Raw genomic sequence first — 10,582 nt, forward strand, 5'->3', positions numbered from 1 at the left:
AAACTACCAGAGACCGACCCGAGCACAATGGATGGGGGGATGCTGTCTCTTCTCTGGGTCTTTCTGGCTTCAGGTTCTTTGTGGGATTCCCTTTTCTGGACTCAAGACCCAGGAGACCTGAATGGAATCAGCAGAAAGAAACGGTGAAAAAGTGGGAGAAAGTCAAAAGGAGGAGAATTAGGGAACAGAAGAAGAAAGAGCGGGGGTGGGAGGAACAGACACATATACAGAGAGAGAGAGAGAAGAGAAGAGAGAGGTGAAAGAGGGAGAGAGAGAGAGAAGAGAGGAGATAGAGGGGAGAGAGGAGGGAGGGGAAGACGGGAGAGTGGAGAGAAAGAGAAGGGAGCCGAGAGAGGTGGGGAGAGACAGAGGATGGGGGGAAGAGGAGAAAGGAGAAGAGAGAGAGGAGAAAGGAAAGAGAGAGGAGAGAGGGGAGAGAAGAGGGAGAGGAGAGAAGAGAGGAGTGAGGAGAAAGGAGAGAGAGAGAAGAGTGGAGGGGAGAGGAGAGAGGAGAAGAGACAGAGGGGAGACAGAGAGGAGAAAGAGAGGGGAGGGGATAAAGAGAGACACACACAGAAAGAAAAACAGAGAGCAAGAGATAGCAAGATAGACAGAGAGAGAGAGAGAGAGAGAGAGAGAGAGAGAGAGAGAGAGACCTGCAAATGCAGAGCCTGTGGGAGCCTGTGTGTGTACCCTGAGGCCTCCTGAAGCCCCTGACACTCATGCCCCTGGGCGTGACTTTGTGATTCACCCTACTTGCTTTGTCATAGGCTAACTCTCAGAACATCTGAGATGTTCCCGACTTGAAACAGAGACAGGCTTTCACTGCCTCCAGTGAGACAAAAGCCGCTCTCACCTCAAGTACCTGCAGCGGCTCTCTCAGGAGATCCCCGAGGGCTTCAGACAGCTGAAACTGTCACAGCACAACTGTGTGGCAGTCATGCAAACAACCTCAGTTGACCACCACATACCCATGATCCTCAACCACAATCCCAGTGACATCAGTGGTAGGGACCCCATATCTAAACCAAGCCAAAGACGTGCACTCCCATTCTGCCGTGTCTGGCAAGGACCAGCCAACCCACATTAGGCATTGAGTAGTAGGTATGAGGCTGTTTGATACTTGCTGCTTCTGCCCTGATCTACCATCCTTTTTCCCCTCTACATGCGCAGGAAACTGCCAAGCAAAACCCACAGGGGGCTTCTATTAAATGTAGCACCTAATGGTGATGCCCATCTTGATTTCTTCAAAGAATGTATTCCAAGGGGACGGCACAAAAGTCCTGACAACGCAAAGGGCAATGGGGAGGTAACTCCTTACTCCAAGCCCATTAGGAGTCTGGGATGATAACCCACAATATTTGCCCTCAAGGAGGGCCAAGACCATGAAGATGAAGAAGAGACACCCCAAGCAAACTTGTCACTCAATTGATCACAGCCCTGATACCAGGGACACAGAGCACCCCAGCAGAGTCCCTTACAAAAGAAGCACATTTGAATTTTAGTAAATCAGTTCAATATGGTCTAGGATTGTGGGTATTAAATAAAAGAAGTCAGTGAAACCCCTAAACAATAAGCTCATTCAACACAATCTTTTTTTCTCCCCCCATCTGGGGACTTGAATACAGTGAACATGAATAAATCCTGTTGTATAAAAACTGAAGGAGAAAAAGATGGGGGCGGAGGATGGAAGGAAATGGCAGATGTCCCATTTGTGTCTAACAGGAAGGCTAAGACAGTCCCCTAAACCCAAAAGGGTGCCAGTGTGCTCAGGCAGCCCAAGGGAGATGGTGGCAACAGTCTGCAGTCCGGGTAAGGATGCATCTGGAATCCCCACCCAGCTTTTCCTTTGCACTTTGTACTCAAACTAGAAGTGGGTCCTGGGGTTTCCCCTTTCTTAGGTGGACCAGCCACAAGTCAGGCCTGACCCTGCGTCAAGAAGCTTTCATTTCCTATATGCACAAAAAATACTTCCTGCTTCAATCAAGCTGAGACAGAGCTAAGGATTGCACTGGCTATGAGTCTGTAATTCTTCCAGATCACCCCAGAACAGGTGGAACAGACCTGCCTTTGCGGGTGACCAGTGGCTTGGACATGTGTATGATTTAAAAGAGCTGCATGTATGAAATTCTCCTATGCAATTCATGGTTGAACGTGACCTGGACCCAGATGGTCTTCATGGCTGGAAGTTCCACAGCCTTTCAGCAGGCTGAACTTAATGAAGATGCAAAGACACAGACCCAGTTCCCCAGGGCATAGAGCCAAACAAACTTCACCTTAAGAACAGGTCAATTCAACATGGGCTTTGATATATTTTTTTAAATAATGGGTACCACCAAGATTTTAAAATTCCATTAGGACCACCAGAGTGATACTCCTTCATTCTTGGCGGCTGCCACATCCTGTCCTACAGCCAGGTGCAGTAAGGACTGGTAATTCTGTCCTTGCCTCGCAAGGCTTCTGTCTGCCTGGAATCAAGAGGACTGACCCCTTACATCACATGGGACTGGTACATTATTTTGATAAATCATGGGTTCTCCCCTGTCAAAAATCAATCCTAGCTAGCATAGTCAAGCAGGACTGTCAAAACCAAAAAGCCAACCAGAAAATAATTATGATGCAGACTTGGGTACTCAATTCCAATATAATACCTTTATTAGTGAAAAAAAGGGCCTGCAAAAAAAGGTTGCCAAAGTCAATACATTAGATCCCTGTGTGGGTAGCAGCCAAGAGTGGGCCCCAGGAGCTAAGGCTCTGATATTCCATGGCCCTCCTGGGCTCATCTGCTGCCTGGCCTTCAGGGAAACTGCTTTTCCTTTTCTCCAAATGGGGGAAGAGCGTCCACCATCACGCTGTTTTGTCTAATGGAAAAGTCTCTGGCATTTAGGATGCCATCAAGCATGGGACTTCAGTCTTTTTGTTATATATCAGAATTCTTCACCTCTTCTGCTACACCTCCAGAACCATTGCAGACACAGCCACATCAAGACCCAGTCACTATTACAACCCATGATGACTGACCTCGAATTTAATGGATCCTTCATCCTATACCACAGCATCACACACTGCTGGGGTGTTTTTAAAAGTCAGCTTTATGAAGGTATAACATCTGCATAGAAAAAAATTTGCCCCGTTAACTACCCAGTTGTGAGTTTTGACAAATCCATATAGCTGTGTAACCACTACCAACATAAAGATATTGGACATTTCTATCATTCCAAAAATATCCCTCATGCCCCTTTGTGGTTCATTCTTTTCCCCAGCCCCAGCTGCAGTGAACTGATCTGTTTTCTTTCCCTATAGTTTTACTTTTTCCAGGAAGTCATAAAAATGAAATCATGCAGTGTGTAGGCTTTTGAGTCTGGCTTCTCTCACTTAGCATACTGGTGTATATCACTATCACTGGTTATGATCTGCTAGTTTTCAAGCCTTAGGCTTTTACTTTCTTGTCAAAAAGACAAAAATAATTGGTTTTGGCTCATCCTTCCTATGGAGAAACCAAATTCTTGATTTAGAAGCTTTTAATAAAGCTGAGGCCTGGGAATAAATGATGGAACTCTACCTTCACAGTTTGTCCAGGACTAAGGAGTTTCCTGGGATATGGGACTTTCAGTGGTAAAACCAGGAAAGGCTCAGGCAAATCAGGATGGTTGATCACCCAATTTGGAGAAGCCACCTCAAAAGATTGAACTGCACATTCACTCAGCTTGGATTCCTCCTGGAATACAGCAGGTTGGCCTTAGCCACTCAGTCTCTCTCTCTCTCTCTCTCTCTCTCTCTCTCTCTCTCTCTCTCTCTCTCAGCTAACAGCTGACTACCCTTCTTTTGGTTTAATCACCCGCAGAAGGCTGATTTGCAATATGGTGGGGCAGAGCTTCTGAACAAGCTCCCCACACTCCACTGGGACTACAGCTGCCCTGGAAGTCCCTGGGAGGGGCTCGAGGACGTTAAGAAGAGAACTCAAGGATCAGTTTGGAAAACAGCAGAGCAGGGCTTCTGTGGACATGGGTGCCTCCTTTAACTCCTCCCTAATACTCAACTTTCTTTTCTTTTGTTTTTTTCCTTGCCTTGGAAGTTTTTTTTTTCTATTTATGATACAGTATTTCTAACACTTGTAGGAGTAAAATAGATTTATAGGCACATTTATTAACATCCCACCTGATGTTATATTACATTATAGACAATACTCAACCTCATGTTATATTACGTTATAAGTTCTCAACTTTCACAGGGAGATGTGGCATCAACGTGCCCTGGCCTCATTCTGTTTTAGCACCAGTCCAGTGCCATGTGCCCAGGGGAAGGCTGGCTCCTCCCGTTTTTCTATGCGTTCTCCTTACTCCCCACTCAGTGGGGTTTTGGTTAGTCTGTTTTGAAGCTAACTAGGGAGAGAGTCAGCAGCAGGTGATGGAAAGTTAGTAAAGGGCTCAAAGCTATTATTAGAAGGTACAGGTCTCTCCTAGATAAACTAACTGAGACATCAGAGAAAAGTCAGGCAGGACCAGGATGTCTCCACACATAAGGCTTAAGAAGAGCAATTCCTTGCCTAACCCCTTCTCTGCTGACACAAAGGGAAATACGTGCATGCGGTCTGTCTCTGAGAAGCAAGGATGCTGAGCAGCTTCAACTCTTATATTCCACCAGCGTCGAAAAGCACATGATGGGCAGAGCTGGTTCCCAGAAAAACCGTGAGAGGGCAAGAAGTATCAAGGTGAGAGCTGCACCCCAGAGGTTTCGGGGCTGCGTTAAGTCAACATTCTCCTTCTCAAAGTCTTTACCAATACCAAGTGGCCTGTGAGGCATATTAGTAATCAGTATCCTCACTTGTACAGATGAGGACACAAGACCTGGAAAGATTAATTGACTTGCCCAAGGTCGCAGAGCGAGTTAGTGGCAAAAGCCAAATTAGAAACCCGAGCCCCTGAGTGCCCAGGCCAGTGCCCAGCTCCATGATCTCCCTCAGCCATCCACCCAGAGCATGGGCGAGCCAGGTCTGCGCCCTCGGGAGCCCTGGAGGCCAGGTGAGCTGCTGCGGAAGGCACAGACAGGCTCATACTCACAAGCAGAAACCTGCAGGATCCTTCTCTGAACCACCAGACAGCAACACCCCTGTGCTGGAACAGACAGAAATAAGGCTCAAGTTGGGAAAACCAAGGATGGCCACTGCGGGCCTTTATCTTCACTTCTGGAATCTGGTCTTGAGATTTTTTTTTATTTCCCTTTGCGAACCAGTTCTGTTCTTGAGGACTACAGCATGGGAGAACGAATGCTCTCTTTGCTTGGAATTCATTCATTCCCCCATCCGACCAGATACCTACTATGTGCCGGACAGTGTGCCAAGGCCTGGGAGGGGCACGTGGAGGGAAAAGACAGAGCAGTTCTTGAAGGAGTTCAGTCTAGCCAGGGAAATAGACACATACACATATAATTATAAGACATCGTGACACTAATCCAACAAGCACTTGTTGAGAGTCTATGATGTGCCAGGCATTTGTGGGGCTATACCAAGAGTAGTAAGGGGACACAGGAAGAGTTGGGAAAGGCTTCATGGCGGAAGAGACACGTGGGCTATGCCCTGAAGATGAGGCGAGTTTAACTGACTAGCTAGTCTCTCCTGGTTGAAAGGACATTGATAAGGTATGAGTCTGAAACTGCTTTGAGCATTTCTTTCTAAATGAAATGCTTGAACAGGAATGCTGCCCTTTTGAAACACAATTCTCAGGGATACGTATTCTATTTCTGGTTTTCAGGACATTTGCTTAAACTCTGTAGGCTCCAGTTGATGTGTCTCCCAAAGGTGAGCGAGGAATCCTCTGTGCCTATACAGGGTGGCTCTGGACTCAACTCACAATCCTTGGAGACACAGTCATACAAAAGTCCTTGAGAAATGAATTCCTCACATGGCCTATGGCAATCTCTTTCCCACTAAGTCTGTTCCTCTCCAGCTCTCAACAGGAAATTGGTTTTATTTATAAGAATCACAATCCTAAACTGACCTTTGCTGGGCTACCCACTCACATTCCCTCCCTCACTTCCCTCTCCTCTTCAAGACACATCCTCCCTCCGAAGATTCCTCAGTGACCACAGAGCAACTAGCATTGAAGAGTCCTTGGAAAGTCAGAAGGAGGAATGCACTGGAAATTATCTTCTAGATGGGGAAACGGAGGCCTGAATTGCTCGGCAACCTGCCCAAGAAAACAGCAGGCACACATGGGCCTCCAGGTTCCTGAGTTGCTGCTTTCTTCCTTGTACTGTGACAGCGAGGCTCCAGGAAAGTCTTCCTTCTCCGAATGACAGAAGTCTTTAGAGAAACATTTCCCACCATTAAAGGGATTTGGAAGAAAACTGGCACCGCTTCCTAAGCTTTGAAGCTCCTTGGCCCTTCCTGGCCCTTTAATTGTGCGGGAACTAGCCCAATTCCCAGAGTTCCCACCCTTTCAGAAGACAGAAAGGGCCCATGCAGAATTCCCCTACTCTGCTTGACCTTCCAGCACCAAAAGTGACCTCTCAATATTTCTGCTTCAGACCATTTCATTGCCACAGCATCAAGGGCTCCCACACAACTTCAAAGCCAGGGAGGCTCAGGGTCAAGTACAATGAGCAAACCCTGCACTTAGGCTTCTATAGCACCACATTTAGTTTTTTGGTTTTTGTTGTTTTCTTTAAAGTCAAGGTCTTACTCTGTCCCCTAGGTTGGAATACAGTGGCACAATCATGTTTCGTCAAACTCCTGGGCTCAAGAGATTCTCCCTCCTTAGTCTCCTGAGTAGCTGGAGACTATAGGAATGTGTCACCATGCCTAGTTAATGGTTTTTTCGCTTGTTTGTTTTGTTTTTTTACTTTTGTTGTAGAGACGAGGTCACTATGTTCCCTAGGCTGATCCCGAACTCCTGGCCTGAAGCCGTCCTCCCTCCTCAGCCTCCCAAAGTGTTGGGATTCCAGGCGTGAGACTGCTTTTTAGCATTGTTCCCATAGCCTTTTAAAGCCTCTAATAGCCGTATGTGAATTGCAGTTGTTTTTTGCAGGTATTACAAGATTTGGTTGAAGCCTATAATATGAGGATAGAGGAGGTATTCATTTCACCCCACACTTGCTTTTACTTTTCCAGGTGAGAAAAGTGTATATATAATTACTTATCTTTTTTTCCATTTTGACACTTCATTTTTTAAAGGAAACAAGGCTCTCAACTTTTGTTGCACATTAGAATCACCTGAAGATCTTTAAAAACTACAATGTCCAAGCTGCACCCCTAAGACAATTAAATCAAAATGTCTTGAGTGGGGTCTTAACATCCATATTTTTTTAAAGATCCCCAGATGATTCCATGTGTTGCAAAGGTTTAGAAATACTTCCTCAGATAAAGTTTGAACAGAAAAAAGAAAAAAACCCTGAGCTCCTAGGCAATCGAAAATAGTGCATATAGATGATTCTTGAAGGTAGAATGAATGTTATCAGTCTGCCCACCTCTTTAATTAGTTTTTCAGGCCTTCCCTGACCACAGATCTCAGGGTTCCCATACAAGCTTGGAAGTATTTTACTAGCTTTACTCTTCCCATTCATATCTGCCTCCAGTGCCCTAGAGTTAAGTGAGGGAATCGGGTGATCAGATGCAGAAACAAGAACACAGGAAAAGAATGCTTACACTTCACCAATTACTGAGTATCTCAAGCAGGCCTGTTTGGCTCCAAGTGTGATGCAATTTCAGGAAGCTTCGGCATGGATCTTCCAAGTGCAATCCACAGATAGTAGGTCAGTCACATTTGGCCCCAGACGCACTCACCAGCTGGGCGAGCAGTCGGAACCACAATCCCTGACCACATGGGTGAGTTCAGCCAATGGGCTCATGCACAGTGACACAAGGATGCTCTTAAGAGAGTCATAAATATGTAAACATTCAAGAATGGGAACCTTTGCAAGGCACCCTATAGGACTTGGCACCAAATCCTGGACATTTGTAAGGGCCTTACTGCTTATACAACACCAAAGAGATTCACATACAAAACAAAGCCACTTACCCATCACTATTTACCGTTACTGTCATAAAAGCAACATCTCTCTCGGAAGGGACTCTGCATGTTCCCACACTCTTTGTTTTTGTCTGAGAGAGCCAAGGCTATCTAGCAGAAATCTTAGGACTGGGAAGAAAGTCTAGAAGTGTTTCTGCATAAGACATGAGGTGATATCTCGACCACCCTTTCTTTGCATCCTACAAGAGAGAAAAATCAGCCTAGAGCCTAAAAACGAAAGGCTATTTCTGGAGGTGCACAATACGTAACAAGCAGGCTAGAGAACATAGGAAAACAATTTCTCCTACATCAAATGCTTTATAAGATTTGCAAATTAAAGAAAACATTTTGGGACTGAAGGCGGTGATGAGGCATTCCACTTGCCTTAAAATTGGAAATTTAGAAACAGAGAATGAGGAGGTATTTAAATAACAAAATGTAAAAGTATCATAAGAATTTTTCTTTACAACTTTTCCTTACGTTCTGAGAACCCAACTAAATCTTGATTTTCCATTTAGCTTTGTTTAAACCACTATACCTAGTCATTCATACCATGACTATTGGATCTTTGGGGGGAAAAAAATGCCCCAATCTCTGACAAGAAGAGGAGACTACGGCTTCTAGTCAGAGTTGTGCTGGTTAATCAGAGATTGGGCTTTATTTTACATAGATCCATTTTTGCATTCAATGAATGTTTAGAGGACAACTCCTCTGCCTCTCAAGTGAATGGGAATTCTATATCCCCAGAGGGGAAAAGTCCCCAAATTCTTCAGTGAAAGGTGCAGTATTAGCAGCATGACACCAGTGGCGCTTGAAATAAAGAGCCAGTCAAACACTGGAATTTGAGTTGGATTAGCCTCTGCAATCCAGATAATTCTCAGGCTTACCTACTTATCACCCTCTGTGTCTGATTTACTGCAAAATGATGAGGCAGATGACATGTGTTACCAAAAACATAAACACTCGAACTGAAAACTTTCCTTTCGGTTGCCAAAAGCCCCTGACTGATCCTCTTCGAGAGTGGGAGGATTGTAAGTTCCCGAGAGAGAGAACTAAGAAGTTCTTAACAGGTCAAGAGCCAAGTCAAAAGCTATTAATACTAAATCTTTCTGATAATAACTGGGCATTTGGAAAAAGACCCCAAATATTACCATTTGCCCTAATTCAGAAAGAGTAATGTGCTGGTTTGCGAAAGTAGTTTGCAACCTGGAGCCAACACTCCCTCGGCTTCACAATTCAGGGAGCTGGAGGGGACCCCAGAGGCCAACACTTCCTGTCGGGCGGCAATTCAAGGCCTGGACTCCCTGAGAGGGTCCCTCCCAGAGGGCGGGGTGGGGGGAGGGGAGGGACTCGGGAGGAGCGACAAACTGCCTTTTTACAAGAGAGGGGTGGCAGCTTTGAGCGTAGGAGCCTGCGCAAGGGCGCTTTCAGTCATTCGGGCACAAAACTGACGTGATTACAGCCGAATTTGAGACGAAGAAAACCACCCGGTTACAAATGTGAGCGAGGCCCCATGGAGGGTTCACAAAAAGAAATCCAAGGTGGCTGACTCATTTAACCCTGTCCCCCTCGCCGGCCTCCGTGCTGTCGGCAAAGACCCCCCCCCCCCTTAATATGAGAAGCGCTGTCTGGGGTTTGGATCTTTCGCTCTCTTCGGTAACCGGGCGGCTTTTCGGCCCAGATGAGAAAAAGCAGTGGGAAAGTCAAAAGGACATTATTAGTTCGGGGAGCTAAGGCCGGTCTCGATGGGTCCCTTGATGTCCGTCTCAGGAATAAGAGCCCCTCGGGATTGAGGTTCTTGGGGAATCTGAGCATTCTCCTCTACCGCTGTCTCCCTGGGGTGGGGGGATGGGGGGACACAAATACCGAAACAGTATTTCCCCTCGCAGGTTTGGCCGAGACCAGCCCGGCGCAAGACAGCGCAAGAGGTTTTTCCAAAGGAAAGGCTGCTGCGGTCCGGATTAGGAGGCAGCTCTACGAGCTGCTTTTCCAAAAGATCAGCGACCCGAGGCTTCTAGACTCCAGCCCTGGGGCTCCAAGCAGGGGTGCAGGCTGGGCACCTGGCACACCGGCCCGCCCACCAGGGTCTGGCGGAGACTCCCGACCCCGGCCAAACCCAAAGCTCGCCCAGCTGCGCAATGGGCTGAGGCCTCGGGCCGGGACGCTTGCAGGCGCTCCACCTGCCGGGCGCTCCATTCAGCACCCCCACCCCGGACCACTCCATCCTCGGGGGAGCGGAGCAGGTCCCGGAGAGGAACGGCTCCCCGGCTCCCCAGCAGCAGGACTTTTGCGGAGCCCGACCCAGCCCGGAGCGGAGCCGCGCGCCCTTCCCACAGTCCCAGCGCATGGCCCCGACCAGGGTCCTCCCCGGGGTCTGCGGGAAGCATCCCGCCCGGACGGGGCCCGGGCGAGAGGACACAGCAGTTCGGCCCTCTGCCCCCGGCAGAGCCCCCACGGTTCTGACCTCATTCAGGGCTTCCTCGGCCCCGGGCATCGTTCGCGGGTGGAGGGAAGCGCCAGGGGCACCATTCGCTCCGGCAACAGGTGAAAAGCCCCGCCACGCGCCCCATGGCCGA

This window comes from Carlito syrichta, unplaced genomic scaffold (genome assembly GCF_000164805.1).
Source record: "Carlito syrichta isolate Samal-C Ts95f unplaced genomic scaffold, Tarsius_syrichta-2.0.1 Scaffold281088, whole genome shotgun sequence".
Lineage (NCBI taxonomy): Eukaryota > Metazoa > Chordata > Mammalia > Primates > Tarsiidae > Carlito > Carlito syrichta.